This window comes from Tenrec ecaudatus, chromosome 4 (assembly GCF_050624435.1).
Source record: "Tenrec ecaudatus isolate mTenEca1 chromosome 4, mTenEca1.hap1, whole genome shotgun sequence".
In the NCBI taxonomy this organism is placed as follows: Eukaryota; Metazoa; Chordata; class Mammalia; order Afrosoricida; family Tenrecidae; genus Tenrec; species Tenrec ecaudatus.
In genome coordinates, this window is record NC_134533.1 from 99,806,262 (window position 1) to 99,826,917 (window position 20,656).

The window sequence follows — 20,656 nt, forward strand, 5'->3', positions numbered from 1 at the left end:
CTCTTGTTTTTCTAATTCTAGAGCTTTGAATATTTTAGAAAAATTGAAAGGACAACTCGAGGAGACAAAGCCAAATATTGAAATGTGCAAAAGCCAGGGAGGCACACTCTCCTTCAAACAATCAACCCTTTGAGAGAAAAAGGGGCAGCTTTTGACTAAGGATACAGTTCAGAAGGATTAGGAAAAGAGGAGGAATAGGAAGCGCTTTATCTAGACCTTTTATTGTGACCCTTTCCAAAGTAGTCTGTCGCAGTAGCTGGATCTTACCCAGTCCTTCTGGTCTCAGATCACATGGCGGACCAACCCTTTGACCTGTTTGATTCCTTACATTATTGATTTTCTTTATTCTTCCTTGCTCTGTATGAGGAGATGCCAATAGAAACACCTGGGGCAGGGTGGGGGGAGGTAGGTACAGGGGGGGCAATTCTTATGATAACAAACAAAAACAGTTTCAGCGTTTGCGATCTGCCGGGCACTCTGAAGGATGGCTGTCACCCAGCCTGTGTTGCCTGGCCGTGGTCGTAGCCTGACTACGGATCTGCAGAGCTTCCACCTACCTCAAGTCCACAGGCATCCTCAATATGACTCCCACTAACAGGGAAACCAGGACTTCCCTGTGCCCACTGTCTGAAAAACCTAACTGCAGGGCACTAGATCAAGAGCAGAGAGACGCATCTTTACCTCTCTCCTACTCTCATGTAACAATGCACAAAGCTTTCATGGTCATCGTCATAAACTGAGCTTACAGTCTCTATGGAAAATAGAGAACGCCGTAGCAATTACAATGCAAAGAGGAGGAGCCCCCACCCCTCATCCAGACCTGGGGCCAGGGGAGACTTCCCAGATGAAGGGGCATTGGAAATGAGATTTGAAGGTTGATGAGGGCCTTTGCTGGGGTAAGGAGAGCTGCATGTACAAAGACGAAAAAGGAGGAGCGTTTAAGGACCTGAGTGAAGTACATCCAACAACTAGAGTGGATGACTTTAACAAGCAGAAATTTATTCTCTCAGAGTTTAGGAGGCTAGAAGTCCAAGTTCAGGACGCTCACTCTAGGGGAAGGCATTCTTTCTCTGTCAGATCTTGGGGAAGGAATGTCCTTGTTTCCTTTCAACATCTGTGGGCTTGGTGTCTGTTGGAGATCTCCATGTGTTTGCACCTCAATCTTCCATTGGGTCTAGCAGGGTCATAGCTCGGGGGTCCTCGACCCAAGGAATGCATTCCACTCTTGGCTCTTCTTTCTCAGTGGAATTGATGACCGCTTGAGTGGGAGTTCTACTCCCCAGTTTAATCTCACTAGCAAGCTTTGATAAAGCTTTCTGTTTCCATAAAGCTTTACAGCCTCAGAAACCAACAGAGGCAGATCTTTTCTGTGTTAGAGGGTTGCTGTGAGTTGGAATTGATTGATTGAGGTGAGTTTGCCTGCCTGTGTGTCTGTTTGAGTTTGGAACCATGAGACCTGGCTCCTTAACATCACAGAGGGAAGGATTCACACTAGATAGAACAGTATGATCACACAACGCAGAATAATAACATACCATTGAGAATCATAAGGAACTCTGATGGCCGCTACGTAGTGGGCCACGTGGTAAGCTGCTCACTGTAAGGGAAGTAGTTGAATTCACCAGCCACTCCATAGAAGAAGATGAGGTTTTCGTTTCTGATCAAAATGTTCAGCCACCCAATGACACAGTTCTGCTCTGTCCCATCCGGTGGCAATAGTAGGAATCCGTTTGATCGCAATGAATTGAGAATCACAGCCTACCCATGTTGCCACATGTCACAGGGAGACACAATTCAGTCCATAACAAACACCTTCCAAAACACACACACACATTTGGAAAGCCACTAAATGCTGCAAAAACTGAGGGAAAAAAGGAATGAGTGTTTTATTGCTGAAAGAGGCTGACGGAAGATTAGTCAGCATGTGGTTGGATGAGTCACAGTGCAGAGGAAACCTCTAATTTCTGTGGAACTTACTTCCGTTCTTTGGATTTTCATCTCTTCTCAATGTGGGTAAGCCTGTCATGGGAGTTACCCTTCACTCAGGTCCCCGTGATGGATACCATATGTGATAGACACATATCTTCTTTGATATGGAGCCTAGTGTGCAGAGCCACTTCAGTCCCCAAATGTGTTTGGGTTCCATTCACTTCAGTCCAATTTCACCCCTCACGCCATCATGCCGCTCCACAGGCCTGCATTCTAGGAATAAGAATGACTCACTTGAAGTAGTCAATAAACTGTGTCTCCATCATGTAGTGGATGTATCCCACAGTGACCGAGAAGTCCAGCCGTTCCTCTTCTCGACCGAGCATCACATCCTAAAATGATTGGGATGACCACACTGAGGCAAGCTCAGATGCCCTCCCGGCCCATCCATTGCCCAGCAGCAACGGTGGTGGCGCGCTCCCTGGGCTTCAACCTGCAAGACCTCAGAGGGGCCGCAGAGCTCCCTCATCTTCGCGTACCCCACATGTGTGTTGAGAACTGTTGGTTTTGCTTACCTTCCAGTCTTTTCTGTCTGTAAGTGTAAAAGCCACCAGGTCTTGTCATTGCACGATCCTTCCAGGCTACAAACTGTTCTCATATCTGGGTTTTCATTCATCTTCTCCAACTTGGATGGCCCTTAGCTCATGCAGACTGGGATTGGATTGATCGGGTGCTTTGCGATTTTCCACACACACTGGCAAATATATAGATATTAGTCTTTCTTTCCTTGCTGCCTCTTCACAATGTTGCTCCAGGTCTTCTCTGGTGAGCCCTGGTACACGTAGTGGTTACAAATCGGGCTGCTGACCACAAGGTCAGCAGTTCAAGACCAACATCAGCTCTGCAGGAGAAAGAACGCTTTCTAGGGCTGTGAAAATCGCAGTCTCAGAAGCTCACAAGAGCAGTTCTATTCAATCCGACAAGGTCACTGTCAGTAGGAATCAACTCCATGGCAGGGAGTGTGATTTTTTTGAGTGAGGGCTTCTCTCTATCTGTTACATCTTAACTATACATGTGGTGTCCAGGACTGTCTTAAATTTTCACAGATATGATGATGGAAGGATGGAAAATGCTTGGACACAAAACATGCATCAGAGTGATTAAGAGCCCAGGTTTGGGGGTTATGTAGACCAAAGTTCACACGCTGGTTCTATTTCTTAAGGAAATAAGAAAGCTCTTAACTTCTTAATGCCATAGTTTTCTTTTCTGTAAGGAGGGCTTAATACTAGAGCTACAGTGCATGATGGCTCAGAAAAGCAGTTGAGAACAAAGTACTCAGCACAATGCCTGACGCATTCGATAAATAATCGTCATTAATAATAATATCGTGATCTTTAAGTAATCATGTAAAAATTATGAATGAGCCTTTCCCTCAAGAGGAAAATGTACTACTTGTTCCCCTGAAAGGTGGAGATAGAGTCAACACGGCAAACCATTTTAAACCTCCCATCTGGTTTGTTTTGTTCATTCTCTCGCCCTTCCTCCAGTGAAAGCATATTTACTCTGAGGATATCTCGCTTACCAGTCCCACGGGGTCACTGGGCTCTAAGACTGTCAGCCCAGTTTGGCTCCAGTGCGCTCTTTACCCAACAAATGTGGCCAAGGGTTTTAAGCCATGAGAAGTAGATTCTCACTCACTCTCTCTCCCTGCTGTTTAATTCTTGTGTGGAAGAATATACAGTGGAAACAGTTGGGCAGGATCAGTTTAATGACAGAGTCTAAGAAAGTCTGGATCTCTACTCCTGAGATATAAAGATCGGACTGACTCCCATCCTTCCTAGTAACCAAGAATTTAGCATTCTTCTCAGAAAATCTAACTAGAATTGTGTTCTACAGCTCAGACTCAAAAAATGCTGAATGATACAAACTGGAATAAAGCCAAATAAGAGAGGCTAAGCAATTTTCTTGTAAAGCATACACATTCATTTAACCTAATAAAATAGATTTCAGAGCATAGGTACCATGTCCCAAAGCCCCCACCCAGATAGGCCAGTCATTATACCCATTTGTGATAGTTAGGTTTTTTTGTGTGCCAACATGGCTCCCATAGGAACATTTGGACAAAGTTTAGCCTGTCAATCAGGTCACAGCTGGATTGGAGGGCGACAGAGATACTTGGTTCTCTGGAGGCCAGCCACTTTCTTTCTACTTCACCTTCCTGTTGGTGAGTCATGTGGCTGAGAGCTGCCAGAGCCTTGTGAGGCTTCCACTGCCATTGCATCCACAAGACTCTGCACCCACCAGCCTGTGCTTTTCCCACATCCTCCATCACTACATGTAGCTATGTGAGTCTGAAGAGGGGTTTATGGACTAGTATCAGACTTGTGAACTTGATCTGGCCTGGGCTGGGATGTTTTCTTGATATCCAATTACACCTTGATATAAAGCTCTTTTTTTTAATTAAAAAATTTTTTTAATTGTTTTTGTCTTGACAAACCCTTGTGTCGAGGGCTGACTTTCAATAGATCGCAGCAAGGGAGCTGCTCTGCTACATACGAAACCCCGACCCAGAAGCAGGTCGTCTACGAATGGTTTAGCGCCAGGCTCCCCAGGAACGTGCGGTGCGTGACGGGCAAGGGAGCGGCCGCCTTTCTGGCCGCGCCCCGTTTCCCAGGACGAGGGGCACTCCGCACTGGACCCCGGTCCCGAAGCGCGGCACGCCAATATATAGCTATTTTGTAGTCATATATGGATGTTAATGGATTTATTTCTCTAGTCAACCCAGCCTAACACACCATTTCTACTTTATTTTTTCTGCTAATAAATAACTCCCTATGCATTCCTTTATAAGAGCCTTGGTGGCATAGTGGGTTACATGTTGTGCTTCTTACTAACCCGAAGGTCAGCAGTTTGAAACCACCAGCTGCTCCACAGGAGAAAAATGAGACTTTCTGCTCCAGTAAAAAGTCACAGTCTCAGAAACCCAGTAGGGACATTCTACTCTGTCCTACAGGATGGCGATGAGTCAAAATTGACTTGATGCAGTGAGCTTGAGTGCTTGAGTTGTCCTCTCTGCATTATGACTTCTGCCTGCTCATAGCTTCTCCTGCCTCACGATTTATTACTAATACCTCTTCTCTGTATTTCTTTTCACTCTTTTACATGTGAATTGCTGCTAATTCTCTTAAGGTTTGTACTTAAATTCCCCAGGAGAAAGTAACTTATTAATCAATTAAACATAATACAGTATAGAACAATTATACTAACAAATTTCTCCTTCCAGATTGACTAAGAACTCACTGCCTGTCTATGTGAGTTGGGCACAAGTCCAAGAATAGGCTGGCCCCTATGTAGGGAACTATGAGGACAGGGCTGTGGACCTGGTAAAATCCATGGACAGGACAGGCTCCAGGGTAAGTCATTTGGGCCTCTGGAGAACTCCAACTAACAAAAATTGAGGGATGGGAGCAAAGTGGTCACTAAACAGAGTGTTTGGGAGAAAGGAGAGTAGATCAATGGTATCAATCTCACCTAAACAGTTACAACTTTGTCTGGATCTGATCTGGTTTCCAAATTTTACAGTATTTTTTGTTTGTAATATTTTGTTTAGTGTCTTAGAGTGTATCTCAAAGGTGTTATGTCCATGGAGGCCACCCTCTTAAAGCTGCATTATATGTTTTATCACTTTTTGGTATATGAAACCGAGGATTGGTGAACCTATAGGGACAGCAAGTAGAATAAGGGGCTTGGGGTCAGGGGGTATAGTGGTGGTAGTAGGGTAAAGGAGACAATGTCAAAGAGTTCATGTAGAAAAAGAATGTTTTGGAAACTGCAATTGTACAATTCTGTTTCACACAATTGAAATATGGAATGATATGATACATGTATTAAATCCAAACTAATTTTTTTTAAAGACAATTAGAAGCCACTGTAGGGTCTGAGCAAGTCAGACTACTGGGATATTGTTTAGAAAGATCAATTCATGAGTTTGCAGGGTAAAAAATGCCAGCACAGAATGCAAGTAGGATCGCTTGGAGACTATCACATTGGGTGTTGGCTAGAGGAAGAAGGAACTGGCAAAAATAACTCTGAAGGCTTAAATTTGTGCGACAATACCAAAAATAGTAATAGGGTACTGGGGTAGTTAATTGTGCCAACCTGGCTGATAAACACATGTGGGGTTAATTGAAGGGCAGCCTTGCCTTTCTAGTGAGCCTTGCCTTTCTAGTTCTCAGGTCTCTTGCTTTGTGATGATCGGCCCAGGCTGTAGCTGCTTAGCCAATTCCCTGCTTTAGCTGGCAAGGCTCGCTTCCTGCAAGACATCCCTGAGGAGAAGCCACATGGACCCACCCCAATGCAGCCCTGGGTGCTGGAGCAGCCGTGTAGAGACACCTGCCAGCGCTGAGGTGCTTACACGTTCAGCAATTCAGCTTTCCTCCTGCAGTTGGTGTCATAGTCTGTGTTTTGTGAGATGGAGAAGGACTTTGTGGATTGGTGTCAGACATATGGGTTAATGTTGGACTTGTGGGCTTGGGCAGCACTGGGTTGGGATGTTTTCTTGATGTGCACTTAACCTTTACATAGACTCTCTCTTATACTTGAGTTCCCGTGGATTTGTTTCTCTAAAGTACCCAGACTAACACAGGTACTCAAACTGGCCTGTGGGAAAAGAGAAAGGATGAAATCCACTTTGGACATAGTCATACTTCAACATGGAAAGGGCTGTACAATGATCAGAACCAGTGATTCTCAAACGTCACATTTAATTGTGATGTGGGTGCCTTCTTCAAATGAAATATTGATGAAAGTTCAATCTGTGTAACAACATCAAAATAAAACCTTTATGGTTGAGGTAAGATTGTAAAGGAGGGTCCCAGAGCCTTCCCACTATTGTATTCTCTCAAGACTTACCCTTCATATAGGCACACCCTTACAGGGCCTCATGGCATAAGGTGTGAAAACAGTGTTCAGTATTTTACAGATAAGGAAACTGCAGTCCAAAGAACCAGAGTGAAGTAACCAAGGACACTCAGCAAGTCAGTAGCAGATCTAGAGCGAAAGTCCAGATTGCTTCATTACACTTCCTTAAAGGAATGACACATATGCACCTGACTTTATGCACAACAGAACGAAACACTGCCTGGTCCTGTGCCACCCTCTCAATTCTTCATATGTCTGAGCCCATTGCTGCAGCCACAATGTCAAGTCATCTCATGAGGGCCTTCATCATTTGCCTGCCCCCTCTACTTTACCTTCTCCCGACAAGTCCATAGTACATAAGATGAAGTCTCACCATGTTTGCCTCTAAAGGACACTCTGGCCATACTTCTTCCAAGACAGATCGGTTTGTCCTTTTAGCAGTCCTTGGTACTTTCAATAGACTGCTCCAACACCACAGTTCAAACGCATTGATTCTTCTTCTGCCTTCCTGATTCAATGCTCACCTTTCACATGCATGTGAGGCAACTGAAAACACCAGGGCTTGGGTCAGGTGCATATTGTTCTTCATAATAACATCCTTTCTTTTCGATACTCTAAGGAGAGCTGTGCAGCAGATTTTGCTAAAGCAGCATGTCTTTTGATCTCTTGACATTGATTGTGGATCCAAGCAAGACAAAATCTTGATAACTTTATATTTAACCTTTTCTCCATTAATCATGATGGTCTAGTTGTGAAAATTTGTGTCTTCTTTACATTGAGTTGTGATCCATCCTGTCATCTGTCTTTCCTGATCTGAAACCATGTAGTATTCCCATGTTCTGTTCTCACAACTGCCTATTGATCCATGTACAAATTTCACTTGAATACAAAATGAAGTGTTCTGGAATTCCCATTCTTCTCAAAGTTATCCATAGTGTGTTATGATCCACACTGTCCAATGACTTGGCACAGTCAATAAAACACAAGTAAGCATCTTTCTGGTGTTCTCTGCTTCATTCAAGATCCAGCTGACATCAGAGGTAGCTGGTAGGTTTAAATTGCTAATCTTATGTTTAATAAGACCATGTTTAACTCAGTATGACACCCAAACTCAATGCCATTAAGTCATTTCTGACTCACAGCAACACGATAGGGCAGGATAGTACAGGCTCTGTGAGCCTCTGACACAATACATATTTATAAGAATAGAAAGTCTCATCTTTCTCCCTCTGAGCAGCTGTTTTGAACTGCTGACCTTTCCTTAGCAGGCCAACCCATAACCAAAAAGGCTCTCCCCTTATGCCACAAGAATGGGGTTAAATCATATACTCTCTTGCTTTGGCATTAGAAATTCTTGTCAAGATCAAGCTAGAGATATAGGCTTAAGAACTTCCAGCTTCTCAGGCTTATATGAGTCAGAATCAACTTGATGGAAGTGGGTTGGAACTTCTCAGAAAAGAGCTATAGGAGTCTCTAGAAGTGGATCAGACTCTCAAAGACAAAAGTCCAAAAAGAATACAAGGACTGATGATAGTAACCTAGGGAACCAGATATGACAAAATAACAATTTATAAATTATCAGGGGTTCATGAGGGAGTGGGGGGTGGGGAGGGAGGGGGAAAAATGAGGACCTGATGCCAGGGGCTTGGGTGGAGAGCAAAAGTTTTGAGAATGATGAGGTCAATGAATGTACAAATGTGCTTTACACAATTGATGTATGTATGGATCGAGATGGATGGTGTATGAGTCCCTAATAAAATAATTTAAAAAAAGAAGTGGGGGAAAGTGAGAAGATGCCATTATATTTTAATTCATTTTTTCTACACTTTAAAAAAATACCCTCATATTATACTTAACCTTAAATAATATATTGTTTAATGGTATTTTTTAAATATTATATGCCATTTTGTTATAAAAAAATAAAGAAAATGTTTTGAAACCGACTGTGGTAGCAATTGTACAATACTGTTTTATGTGATTGATGGAATGTTATGATATATGTAAGAGCTACCAATAAATTATTTTTAAAAAAGAAAAGAAACCTAGGGAACATTGATAAGAATCATGAAAAGTTCCCACGGGTAAGAGAAGGTGAAGTTTCCTAAAGCCCTGGGAGGCATGCCCTTAAAAATGGAGAAGGAGGAGTAGCATCAATGTATAATATTTCCTCCTCAGCCACCCTTTGAAATAATAATAAAGGCTCTTTGGATCAAAAAAGTCAGCTGCCCCAGAGATTCTTGAATGTACCATCTCCCCAATATGATGGTGCTTTTGACTGAAGCTGAATAACAAGAATTTGAGAGTGAACTTTGTATCATAAGTCAAGCTCATTGCGGTTCACATATTATGCAGTAAGCACTTACATGTGCGGTGGCAGCAGTGGGCATTGGAAATAGTGAAATCTCAAGGAAGTAGCAGTGCTAAGAGATGGGTAAGCCTTCAAGGAGCTTCAAGTCTCCTAGAAGAAGTGGGAGAGGACTAACGGGAACAGTGGGAGAGTCTTTTGGGTAACTTGGTAAACTGCAGGGAGGCTCTGGTTAAGATGGATTGACACGGTGGCTGCAATGATGGGCTCAATCACAAAAGCCGCTATGAGGCTAATGCAGAGCTGGGCAGTGTTTTCTTCTGTAATACATGAGGTTGCTTATGAGTTGGAACCAACTCGAAGGCACCTAACAACACATGTGATGTGTGGGTTAAACATCGGTCTGTTTATTGTACGGTCAGCAGCTCAAACCCACCAGGCACTCTCTTTGAAAAAGATAAGGCTTCCTGCTTCCACAAAGATTTGTAGCCTCAAAAAGCCAAAGGGATGGCTCTACTTTGTCCGATTGTGTCATGATGAGTCAAAACCATCTCATCAGGAGTGGGTTTGGTTACCCATGACGAGCCCTGCACTTCCCTATCTGGCATTCTTGAAAACACGTTGGCAAGCATGTCTTTAGAATCTCCTACTAAAAAGGCACGCTCTGGGAACTAGATATGATCCTAACCCTGAGCCAAACTCCAAGGTAATGGGGAAAACAAGGCTGCAAGTAAAGTACACATAAGGCACTTTTTGAGTCCCGAAGAGGAAACACTGAACCACTATCTAAAGAAAGGTTTCGTGGAGAAATGGCATGTAGTTGCATCTAGAAGGTTAGGTAGACGTTTGCTAGACCTTGACTTACCAGTTGCTAACAGGCTAGAGGGTTCCCTACAAATACATCCGCACATGTAGACCCAAGGGATCATCAAGTAGCAAACAGTGAAAGTAAAATAGGGACGAGTGAAGGCCCATTAAGTTCATATATTGAACTTCGAGCTAGCGTAAATAGGCTGAAGGACAAACTGAAGGACACCGAGGGTCTGCTCACAGCCACAGGAGGCTCAGAGTTTCAAGCCACTCCACTCTCAGTTCTTGTCCAGTCACAAGAAAGACATCAGCAAAGGACAAACTTCAGACAAGAGTAAGAGAAACGGTTTGAACAGAAAGAGTGAGTTTATTGAAGCGGGATTCTTTGGAAAAGAAGTCCAAAGATCCTTTCACTAGTCTAAAAGACCGAGAAAAACATAATCGTAGACCTTCTTGAGTCTCCTGGTGGACTTCCCACCATAGGCTGGCTTTCTAGGGAACCTTCTGTTATTGGTCGGTCCGGGCAGTGTCGCTGACTGTTCATCAGTCTCCAGACATGATATTGGATCCTTGCCTCAGATCAAGAATCATTCAGTCACTGTGGGGGAAGTGTGACTAACTTGCCTTCTTCCATCCAGCCTTTTTCTTATCTCTGGTCTCGTGCATGTCTTAGCTGTCCTCCTTTCTCTGTGCAGGAGAGGTCTTGAGAAAACCTGTTTCCACCTCTTCTGAGTTTAAGATTCCTCCCAGTGTCACGCCACTTGTCACCTCTTCTCCCAGTGCCATTTCTGGCCAGCTAGCAGCTGTGTCCTGGAGAAACACTAAACTGGGGGTGTATCCCCATTCATCCCCACTTTCTTGGAATCTCCTGGGTCATTTTAAATTACATGGATGACATTAGAGTTTGATAGCAAAACAGATCTTCCAAAATGATGAATTAATAACACTACCACAAAATCCCCCCCCACACACACACACGTACACACACAAAATGTCCTGAGTAGGTCAATAATGTCTGAGTTCCTCATAAAAGCACTGTTTGACAGGGAATCCAGGGCGGATGATCCCTTCAGGACCAGTGGTGTTAGTGGCGATACCAGGAGGATGGAGAGAGGGTGGTTGGAAAGGGGGAACCAATTACAAGGATCTACCCTTGGGGGACAGACAACAGAAAAGTGGGTGAAGGAAGACATCGGACAGGCCAAGATATGACAAAATAATAATTTATAAATTATCAAGGGTTCATGAGGGAGGGGGCAGAGAGGAGGGAGGGGAAAATGAGGAGCTGATACCAGGGGCCTAAGTGGAGAGCAAATGTTTGGAGAACGATGAGGGCAATGAATGTACAAATGTGCTTAACACAATTGATGTATTATAGATTCTGAGAAGAGTTGTATGAGCCCCTAATAAAATGATTAAAAAATAAGCACTAAGTTTGTTTTAAAGCTCTTCTCGGTAATACAATGTATTTATAATACAATTGATATTTTCGCACCCTAAACACACACACAAACCCACGCCTACATGCATGCAGGCACATAAATCAATCATTTTCCCAACCACAAATTAAGGACAGGATCCAACTTGTCCTAAGGACATGTTTTCTCCATCAAGTTTGGACTGGCTTAGTCATCACTCAATTTTGCAACTCTTTTCCCAACGGCAATTGGCAGCACATCTAATTGATTCCAACTCATAACTCAATTGGGTTTAAAGAAATAGGACTACTAAAAACTTTAAAGAAAAATAAGATAATTTTCTATCTAAAAATGCGAAAGGTAGCTTTCTGTTTGTAAAAAATCAGTTCTAAATTCAATATATTAACGTATTTTGCCTCTCTTCTTTCTTATCCAGTACTCTTTGTTACCTGTGAGGGACAGAAAGAAAAAAAGCTCAGTGCTCCTCTGGTCGAGTCTGACTCATAGTGACTCTGTGGAACTGAGTAGAACGCTCCCCTAATGAGAACCTTGCTTTCGTCGAGTGCATTGTGACCCTGTAGGACAGTAGAAATGCCCCATGGGATTTTGACACCATCACTCTTCACTGACATAGAAAGCCTCATCTTTGTCCCAGGAGTGGCTGCTAATTTCAAACTGCTGACCTTGAAGTTAGCAGTCTAAAGCTTAACCCACTGCACCAGTAGGACTCTTTTCCAAACAAATGGGTGATTCTTAGTTAAATATTTATTGGATCAAATAATGTTTAAAAATGGATCTTGATAAGAACTCAGATTTATCTGTCCCCAAGACCTCTGCACTTATTTATTGGTTTATTGGTCTTTATTGGTACTCCCTTATTAAATAAACATCTATCAACAAGAAATCTGCTGAAGTGACTACAAAGAATGACATTTTTTCCTGCACATAACAGCTGAGTGGGTACAGCTAACAGCATTCCAGCTGAAGATAAAATTGCTATTTGTTCTCCCCCAGTATCTGTATGATTATGCAAATGTCCTCCCCGGAAGCCTGAAGGTGGGGGAGGCTCACCTAAAGTCACATTTCAAAGAGGCAGCTGCTGATCTTGGAAAAGTCCTCTCCAATTTGCAGGCTTTTCAAGGACACAGAGACAGAATTTACAGTTTCAAGTTATGTAAAGTGAATCTGTGAAGAGAGGAGGCCACTTGGCTGATTTTGACGAGGAGAATCAAAACCACTTCCATTTTGTACCTTTCCTTATAAAATCTAAGTCCAAAATGATTCCGTGAAACCCTTAACAATCAACACAGAAGGCTTGTGCCACCTCCATAGAAGCCCCTTGCTCAGGAGGAATCAATTACTGTAGGGGGGTGACCTGTTGATGGAAGTGAGGTGCCGACAGGGGAATCGAACACCCTTAGTAAATGGACCAGACACAATGGACTCCAAATTCTGGCAACTGTGGAGATGGCCTTGGGCCAGGCAGCATTGGTTTTGCTCTGTTATACACAAGGTAGCCATTGTTGGGTCCACTGGAGTGTCTTACCAGTTAATCATCAACAATTATTTACAGTGCATCAGTTACCTATTTCAAGGAGGTTATTGCACACGACAGGAGCCCTCGTGGTGTTAGAGATTGAGCACTGAACTACTAGCTGAAAGGTTTTGATTGAAACCACCAGCCACTCTGCTTCTTTAGAGATTCACAGCCTCAGAAACCCCGTGGAACAGTTCTACTGTGCCTTATAAGGTCATTATGATGAGTTGGAATAGATTGGACAGCACTACTATACCACACACACACACAGAGAGAGAGAGAGACACACACACACACACCCCTCTGCTAGCTACGAGATTCCGACTCATGGGGACTCTATAGGACACAGTAGAACTGTCGCTTTGAGTTTCCAAGGCTAACAATCTTTATGGGAGCAGAAAACCTCATCTTTCCCCTACTGAGCAGCTGGTGGATTCCAACTGTTGACCTTGCTGTTATCAGCCCAACACGCAACACACTAAGCCACCACTTCAGGACTAGCCATGCTAAATCTGACTAGATGCTCTCACTATGGTCCATACTACAGTAAAGTAGGACGAGGCATGGCTTTTCCAGTCATTTGACTTCAGGGCTTAAATTCAAACTCACTACAGTTGAGTTTATTCCAATTCACAGCAACCCTATTGGACGGGGTAGAATTGCCCTGTGGGTTTCCAAGGCTGCACCTCTATGGGAGTGGACAGTCCCATCTTTCCCTCTGAATGGCTGGTGGTTTTGAAATGCTAACCTTGCAGTTAGCAGCCCAGCGTGCAACTCACTATGCCACCACTTCAGGGCCAGTCGTGCTAAACGTGGCTGGGTGTTCTCACCATAGTCCCTTGGAGAGCACACAAACACACATCAGTTTAAAGCCTGTTTAATCCGTGCATATTCAATTTATAGCCTATTTAATCTGTGCCCTAACTTGGGTGCACCTTTCCCAAGTGCATTTTGGATACAGTAGTGTTTCAGTAGCTGTACAGCATAGTCCTTGTATTTGCTTGTCCCAATCCCACATACTTCACTTCCTCCCATTGCTCCTTCTCTTTCTCCTTGCCCTTCCATCCCCAGCTCCTGCCCTCTTGGTATTTCTAAGTCAGAGCAGCAGGAACCTGGGAAGTTTTGTATTCAGCTGACTGGCTCTGTAGCAAGATTCTGACAAGGTCATATAGCTGGTCCCAGCCAGTGGCTCATGTCATTGCAGTGACATTTTTACCATGACCAAGGCTACTGGGACCACCACCCATGGGAAAGCATACTGGGTGGTCTCTGTCCTTTGCCAAAGACTTGCAATGCAACTACAGTGTTATAAAGGTAAAATAAGCACCTTTCTTTATCAGTGATTGCCCTTAAGTGGAACAAATGGTTAAATACTTGACTACTATTCAAAAAGTAGACTGTTTGAATCCACTAAGAGGTACCTCAGAAGGTCCTAGTGGTTTATTTTTAAAAGGTCATAGCCTTTAAAAATCCTATGAACGCAGCAACAGATGTACAGATGTGCTTGACACAATGAATGGATGGATGATGAATGGATGGATGGATGGATGGATGGACAGATGGATGGATGGATGGATGGTTGTAAGAGCTGTATGAGCCCCCAATCAAATGATTTTTTAAAATCCTATGAACCCATTACAAGATTGTATATATAGCCCACCCCCAGGGGGACAAATAAAAGAAATGTGGGTGAAGGGAGACAATGGACAGTGTAAGACACAAAATAACAACAATAATTTATAATTAATCAAGGACTCACAAGGGTGAGAGGGTGGGAAGGGAGGGGGTAAAAAGAGAAGCTGTTACCAAGGGCTCAAGTAGAAAGAAAATGTTTTAGAAATGTTGATGACAACATATGTACAAGTGTGCTTAATACAATTGAATGATGGATTGTCATAAGACTTGGAAAAGTCCCCCAATAAAGTGATTAATAAACAACAACAACAACAAAAACAAACAAACATTGCCGTTGACTGGATCCTAACTCATAGGGACCCTATAGAACAGAGTAGAATCACTCCTTTGGGTTTCTGAGACTAAATCTTTATATGAGCAGACAGCTTCTTCTTTATCCTGCTGAATCATGGGTGAGACATTGCCAGTAACAGGTCAGTGAGTAACGCAATATGCTACCAGAGCATCTTAAATGTTGCTGTTTGGTGCCACCAACCCCATTCTGAGTCAGAGCAACACTCTACACAACAGAACCAAACACTGCCCAGGCCTCATGATAATTGCTGTGTGGGCCCTTTGCAGACACTGTCTCCTTAAAGCTTTCCATGACCGAGCATGACACCCTTTCTTCCCCAGGACTTGGTCTCTCCTGATAATTAATCTAAAGTACTTGAGATGAAGTCTCAACATCTTCATTCCTAAAGAGGATGCCGCCTCTACTTTTTCTAACAGGCTTGTTTATTCTTCTGACAGTTGCTGTATACATATATTCATAGGAACTTTTATATATATTATATTATCATAAGAACTTTTATTAAACAAAAATAGCAAGAATATTTTTTTAAAATCCTATGAAGCCCAGTTCTACTCTGAAGTACGGTGGGGGGGGGAGAGTGTCACTGTTACTTAGAGTCAATTCAGCAGCTGGTTAAACTGCACTAGAGAGCAGCTACGGAGGAAGTGATTGGAATTACTTGCATTTTCATGGAGATTAGAAGAGATGCAAAATCTCTTCAGCAATCTGGTATTCCCCACCCTTCTCCTGGTGCCAATTACCTTTCCAGTTCCAGGGATTGTGAGCATTTACCCCTTTAACTTTCAGAAGTTTGTTTAATCATGATTTTAAAATTAAATAGGACACATACACTGATATTTTGCAACTGTAACCTGCAAATAAATTCACATGATTTGTCTGAATATGTCCTGGTCCTTTTTACCTAAGCTTCTTATTTAAAAGATTTCACTGCCATAAGTTACTTCTGATTCATAGCTACAATAGAGGAAAAGGTAAACTGCACCTGTGGGTTTTCGACTTAACTATTTACAGGAGTAGAAAGCCTCATCTTTCTCCAGCAGAGCTTCTGGTGGTTTTGAACCGCTGACCATTCAGATCACAGACCAATGCTTAATCACTACACCATCAGGTGATAAGCCTACTTTTATATCTAAATCTAATTTCTGAAACATATACCAACATCCTCAGTATGCAGGACTCTCTATAGAGTATTACTATGTATATACATATTTCTGTGTTTGGGATAAGGACGTGATTAACAAGAGCCCAAATACTGTTATATTTTATTCTAAGAACCTTGGAAGGTAATTCTCTTGCTGGCCAGTTGCCAGCTTACAGGAGCAGTACAATGGTGAGAACTAGTCTTCTCGAGCTTGATTCAATTCTGGCTGCTATGATTTTCATGGGTACAAACATGCTTCCACAGGGTGTGTTTTTACCCGCTGGGTCCAAAGTCTTAGTTCTTCTGTACTAAGTAAAGAATCATCAGGAATATACAATCAGAGGGAACACCTTAAAAAGGAAACACTCTTTCCCAGGAGAAAGGAATTGGGAGCTGATAGCATCAACAGTCAGCTATGCGCAAAGATGGGTCGGTATATCCTCCAGCTTGCGTGACACACACTTGCAATGGCCTACCTTCTGGGTGTGTCTGTGTGGATGCACTGCCTGTGGCATGACTACACCCACTCCATATGGTTTTAAAACAGTGAGTTGTGGCCCAGAGGATTTCTTTTCAGCTGTCATATGAATACTCAATGCTGAGTCAATGAGTGATGCAGAGATAAAGCCAGGGACATGGCTACAAATGACTACTCTGTGCTCCAGCTGACTGGATCATGTGGCATCGTTGCATTGCGCGTTTGGGAAGTAATAGGTTTAGGAAATGGCTGGATGTTAAGAATTTCCGTCCATGTCCATTTTTAGGATTCAGAAACATTTTATTCTCAGATGCACCATAGCCTAGTGGATAAGTCCCACTGAGTTTTTACCTTTGTGAAGGCAAAATCCTTGCAGACTGGTTAATCATTCTTACAACTTACAAGTCTGAGCATTTCCCTGGGGTTTTGTATATACTCAGGAGCTACAGACACATTTCATAACTAGTTTAGAACTAGTTATAAATAGTTTACATCCAACAACTATAAATTATTTCTGAAAACAAACTTTAAAAGGTAAGCTATGAATAAATCTTTCGCGCTCTTATTTTCTAAGCTCTCATATTCCGCTCCACTAATGAGGCTAGCTCAGTATTTCACTAGATGACCTACAGAAAGACGAGAAGGGTATCTTGATTCTGCGGTCCAAGTAGAAAGAATTCCCTGTTGACCCAGAACTGAAAGTATAAATTAGAAATGGATACAAAGAAATGCGTGATCAATAATTTTCTCCTTAATTCAAGAGACCTTTTAAACTTTCAAAAGAATTCCATATCTTCAAGAAACAGAACATACATGCAAACCCTTACTTATGTTACTTGACTTAAACAAAGGGAAGTAGTCCTTTTGTAATCTAAATAGATGGAATGCTTAAGGATTACAATTGTAAATCTGAAAGAATGATTTTAGCAATGTTTTTGAGATTATACATTGTGTCTCAGGAGAATGATGGGGATTTTTACTCACTTATGGTTACATCTCGGAAATTCACAGGAACAATTCTAACCTGACCTACTGAGTTGCTATGAGCTGGCATCGACTCCATGCAGTGAGGTTGACATTGTCTCCTTGCCTTATTTAAACTCTTCACCGCATCACTTCTAATACCCATGGCCTTGACCACTGTATTAGGCTGTTGACTACAGAAATAAATCCAGAGACACTCATATGTATATGAGCTTTATATCAAAGAGTAATTGTATATTAAGAAAACATCCCAGCCCAGTCCACATCAAGACCATAAGTTTGACATTAGCCCACGAATCTCTCTTTAGACACAGGCAGCACTTGCAATGATGCAAAATGCAGGAAGATCACAAGCTGGTGGGGCAGTCTTGTGCAGCTTGTGGTGGTGGAAGCATCTCTACGGTTCTCACGGGTCTAAATGTGGCTCCATGTGACTTGTTAACAGGAAGGTGAGAGAAAGAGAGAGAGGGACCAGCCTCCAGTGAGCCATTTATCTCAGTTTCCCTCCAATCAAGCTGCGATCTGATTGACAGACTAAATTCCATCCACATTCTTATGGGAGCCATGTTGGCACAAAAAAAAAAAAAAACCTAACAATCACAGCCACCATATTTAAGACTGTTTAAGTAGCTGCTATTATTTATTTTGCACTTACTAGCTGCCAAAGAGTCTGCTTAGGCATGCACACGAGTTTAGTGCATGACTCTCGAGCCTGAATGGCTAGGTTAAAATCTAGTTCTTCATCTACGCATTGTATGACCTAAGACACGTTTCATAACATCTCTGTGCTTGGTTCCTCATTCATAGACTATGGATATAAACAAAATTTGGGGGACATTGGTGAATTGACATGAGATATGAAGCACTTAAAACAGTCCTGGCACATACAATAAATAAATAACCTGCTACTATTCTCGTCCATGTTTTATAAATATGGTTTTAATTGAGACTCTGAGAAAAGATATCATTTCCCAACCATTGCACATCAGTATTCAGGAAGAGGTCAAATCTATCTTGCTTTGAGGCTGATTTTCATGTTTTATATTGTCCATAATACAATACTGGTTCTGAGTCTGCCCAGCCATCAGTCCCCCAGGAAAGCCTCCCTGTGAGCAAACCAGTCTTCCTGAGAGTAGAGATGTCACATTCAGATGGCGTTGTTTTCCACCAACAACCCTTTCGCATTCCGCAGTTTGAGAAGAAGTAGGAACATTTTGTTAGGAGGCTGGAATGGGAAAAAGAAGCCAGCAAAAGAAAGTGTTGTCAAGAAGAGTAGTTAGCTGCTCTAATCAGGAACATCGTGCGGATTGTAATAGCTGAATTGAACCAAATGGAATTGAATTATTGAGTGTAAAACTGATGATCTGCACCGTAAACCTTCACGTAACTCACAATAAAAAGTTTGTTTTTTTAAAAACTGGGTCAAAGTTAGGAATGAACCTAAGACTGTCTGGTATTTATGAGGGAATAAAATGAAATAAATCAGATAATCTAGAAAAAAAAAGAAGAGTTGTTAGATTAGAATTAAGTGAAGACAACGGAGGCCAATAGATTGTGGGAAAGTGGAGAAATCTCAGCTCAGTGTGTGTGTGTGTGTGTGTGTGTGTGTGTGTGTGTGTGTGTGTGTGTGTGTGTTCATCAGGGTCCAGGGGATGTGCCCATCTAAAGACTGTGCTTTATTCTTCCATACCCTTTCCAATATTCATCAGCCACAGATGATTACCGTATTTTTCTGCATACAAGGCACATACACAAATACCTTTCACATGTATAAAAGCTGCATAGCACACATAGGAAACTAGCGTGAGGGTGTTGCAAGATTGCAAACAAACATAATAACCCACTATTTGCATTTTTAAAAAGCACTCAAATTTTGGGCTAGTTAGGGTGCAGTGTAGCAATGATCAAACAAACAACTTTCCTCTAGTTCTTAAATGCTTCCTCCTTCCCCCACCCCCACTATCATGATCCCAATTCTATCTTACAAATGTAGCTAGACCAGAGATTGTACACTGGTACAGATAGGAACTGGAAATCCAGAGAAACCAGGACAGATGAAGCCCTCAGGACCAGTGGTGAGAGTGGTGGTAACTGGGAAGGAAAGGGGAAGGTGGGATGGAAAGGGGGAGCTGATTATAAGGATCTACATTTAACCCCTTCCCTGGAGGATGAACAACAGGAAAGTGGGTGAAGGGAGACATTGGACAGTGTAAGACATGACAAAATAATAATAATTTATAAATCATCAAGGTTCTTGAAGGAGAGGGGCAGGGAGGGATGGGAAAAATGTGGAGCTGATACCAAGGGCTAGCTTTTATGGCCTCACCTCCAACATCATGGTTCGTATGATCTTGGATAGGCCACTTCTCTGTAGGGTTCAGCTTCTTATTGGAAAATGAAGGAACTGATTGAGATGATCTATTCTGTCTCTATTTTTCTTTATTAAATTCTAAGCAAACAAGGAACATAAAATATCACCATATTTTTCTTTCTAAAATCTATCATATTGAAAAACATCCGGATGCCTTTATTGATTGACTAGCTACCAGGACCAGCTTTTAATTACTAACAGTTAACTAAGAGACGGCTCAAAGCAATTTCTGGCCCTTTTAGGAGACATCCACATCCAACCTGTGTGCTTTTGAGCAAGGTATCCAATGGTAAAAATCCTAGAGACTGCATTAAGTCCCTTAGACTAACTTTTTGTAAACGGGATTTTTCTAAGTATATTAAATTCGGGTTACTTAGTCCCCACCCTATTTGACGCTAAAAAAGGAAAATGAAATGGTGTTTTGTTTTGTTTTTCTGAGTCTTAGGAGTCAGCTGGGTTCAATACCTCCTGCAAAAAAGTCAGCATGAACTTGCCTTAGAGCTTTCATAAGCTGTCAGCTAGGGAAGCCAGAGGGTGGGGGCCCACTGGGGACTACAACATGAGGCTTAAGCACAAGAGAGGATCATTCCTATATATAAAGGCTATAGCTATAAGAAATCAGGAAGCCATGAGGTAAGCCATGAAAAGTCTAAACCCAAACTCCTTCATCCAAGTAGATTTTCTTGGCTTCTTCGCAGATATTCCAAGTCTATTGTTACTGCTAAACTGGAAATGGAAAGTTTGAAGCAAAAGATTCCCTTGAATTCTGGACA